At 54.5% G+C, this 3,035-nt stretch overlaps 1 pseudogene; it reads right to left on the reverse strand.

The window, feature by feature from the left end:
* Window positions 1–378: 378 nt before the first annotated feature.
* LOC107127653 (far upstream element-binding protein 2 pseudogene) lies at window positions 379–2,570 on the reverse strand (annotated as a pseudogene).
* Between the last annotated feature and the right edge of the window lie 465 nt (window positions 2,571–3,035).

The following is a 3,035-nucleotide window of genomic DNA, read 5'->3' on the forward strand; positions in this document are numbered from 1 at the left end:
TTTTTTTTCTTTTTAGAAGTTTATTTTAAACACAAGAGGGCCGAGGGTGGGAGAAATTGAATTGCTTTATTGTCAGAGAGGCAGGTTCAGGAATGCCGAGGGGTGGAGAATAGAGACTTTTATGTATACATACATACATATACATAAAACTTAATAACTTCTGCTTTGCTCTTTGTTTTTTTAATTTGTAAGGTTTCTTTTTTGGCAGATATTTAGATCTCGCCATCTTCTCTGGCTAGCTCAACCTGAAGGATCCCAATTTTGAAAGAAAAAGTATGTGAGACTCAGAGCGGGCGAGAGAGTGAGGGCTTGGCACACTCCCATTCCCCGGAGCCCCCGTGCTTGCCTCAAGGGCTCCCCAATACTCCTCACGGCAGCCATCGCTCTCTCGCCAAGCAAAACCGAAGCCCCCAAACAGAAAAAAAAAAAAAATGGAAAAAAAAAAAAGATGTTTCACGGATGAAGAAGTTCACATTCATTCGATTCATTGAGCTTGTTGCTGTCCCTGCTGCGTGGGCGGTGGCTGGGGGCCACCGGGACCTGGGATCTGTCCGTAGTAAGCGGTTTGCTGTCTGTGATATTCTCCCCAGGCTGCACTGTAGTCTAGCTGGGAGCCTGGGGGAGCTCCTGGACCCGCTCCGGGGGCCACTTGCGCCTGCTTCTTGTAGTACTCTTCCCAGGCCTCGGTGTAGTCGTGCTGCCGGGCGCTTCCAGCTGCTGGGGCTGCTGGCCGATCTTTTTGTAATACTCTTCCCAGGCCTTAGTGTAGTCCGACTGGCCGGTGGGCGGGGACTGAGGGGGCTCACCTTGAGCGGGTGGAGCCCCGGGGTCCGGCGTCGCGCCCGCCCGGGGACTGCTGGTGGTAGTGTGAGTAGTAGGTGGCCCATGTGGCGTTGGGGTCCGCGGTAGCCGCAGCTGCTTTGCTTGGGTCGTGAGGAGCAGGTGGTTGCCACTAAGGGTAGGTATTGCCCCGGCTCTGGTGAGGAGGGAGCCCCCTGGCATGCGGGGGAGCCCAGGTGGCCCCTGATTGAAGAGCCCCCTCGATAAGCTGCCTGGTGTGGTGGATCTGCTGGGGTGAACCCTGGATAATGAACAACTTGAAGTTGGGATCCCCGTTGGGTGGTAGCTGCCGGGAGATCTCTACGATGATCATGATGCCCGCACTTGTGAGTGGGGATGGAGAAGGTCATCTCCCCGCAAGGGTCCCCCAGTTGCCTTGGCCTCTTCCTCGGCCTCCCCGGGGGCATGCCTGGACCCCCTGGAGGGCCTGGGGGGGCCACGCCTGAGGCTCTGGAGGAGGTCGTTGATGATCCGGGCTGCGTGCTTGCACCTGTCTGGGGACCCCATTATATGAGCAGTCTTCTCGGGCCCTGTCCCATCATCTTGCTTGAACTGTATCCTCACACCAGCGTCATTCTGGATCTTCTTGATCATCTCTCCTTTCCGGCCAATAACCACGCCGACAGAATGCCTGGGCACCTGCACATGGATGCCCCCGCCAATCCGAGATCCCTGCTCTTTCCGGTCCCCAAAGCCGCCTTGGTCACGTTCCTGGAGGATGTCCATCACCATCTCGCAGGCTTGCTGCACTTTGTAAGGATCCTCAGGGATCCGGAGAGGATTGTCCACATTGGTATTCTGAGAACCATCCTGAATTAAGATCATCTTCACTCCAGCGCGTTCCTGCAGCTGTTTCATGGTCTCCCCGCCGTTAGCGATGACCAGGCCGGCCTTCCCCACAGGGACCATGTCCTGCACGGTACCGTTCTGGCCCCTGTGGGAGTTGTGGAACTGTCCTGGGGTCCTTCTATGACCCCGAGACATAATGTCATCCAGCATCATCTTCGCTTTCTGTAGAGATTCTGGGGCTCCTGTCAAGGACACATTGTGCTCGGGTAGGCCACTGCTGTCTGGAGTAATCTGTACTTTGCAGGCTGAATCCTGTTGGATTTTGTCAATTTGTTCTCCCCCTCTGCCAAAGATCAGGCCCACCATGCCCTCTGGGACCTTGTACTCTTCTGTCATTGACGTCCTTGGAGGACGATGGATAGGTCCAAGTTGGTAACTGATTGCGTCTCCCTGAGAAGCCAGCTTCTTGCTCTCCGGTTGATCTCCATCTTCCAACTGTCTCATTACCCTCCCCCCGCCCCACAAAGCAAAATCAGGAGTGCTGTTTGCAGCATCACCTCCAATTTTGGCTGCGATCTTGGGAGGAGCCAGTCTCCAGCCCCGGAGGCATTGAGACAGCCCAGAAGCCGGTCTGTTTCCTGAAAGGAGGCAAAGTCCTCCCATTCTACCGACCTCCACCCCTCCAGGCCATGGGGAGGCTGCAAATGGAGCTGAAGAGGTCAGTCCTAGCAGCATGTGACACCTTCTTGTCATCATGCCTCAATACACGGTGGTGGGAGACCCTCCCCTCTTTTCCCCAAAGAGACAGACCACCTTTCAAGTCACCAAAGCATCTCAAAACCAGTTCCTACGCTCATTTTCCTCATTTTGCCCAAGTTCTCAGCCCTAAATAGTTCCCCTATGCACTTTCCCGACTCAAGAGGAAGGACCATCCTTCTCATCCCCCACAATGCCCCTTGTCCAAGGGAGGGAACAGAAATGGGATTGGGTTGGGGGCAAACACTGCCCTTTGCCCTGATATGGAGAGGAGAGTAAAGACCCTCTGCCCTGGAAGGTGGACCCTGCCTCCAGGCATGTCCTAAGGCCAGGCAGGGAGTGGGGTGGGGGTGTCCCAAAAGTGCGACCTCGAGCTCCTGGGCACCTGAACACCTAGGAGCCGCTCCTGGTAACCCCCAGTGCGCCCCTAACCCCTGCAGGGTGGTCACCTCCAGGAGCCCACTTAAGGCACTATGGGAGGGCCAGGCCCCTGCCTAGGGCCGCAACTATGTTTGATTTTTATACCATATTGGAAAGTTCACATTTCTACTCACCAAATAAAGGAGTTTGATTTTTGCATCATAACCTAGGCTTTAATTCAGCAACTTTTTCTAATTTATAAGTAGTAGATTACTTGGGATTTTAATTGA

This window comes from Macaca fascicularis, chromosome 15, assembly GCF_037993035.2.
Source record: "Macaca fascicularis isolate 582-1 chromosome 15, T2T-MFA8v1.1".
Classification (NCBI taxonomy): Eukaryota; Metazoa; Chordata; class Mammalia; order Primates; family Cercopithecidae; genus Macaca; species Macaca fascicularis.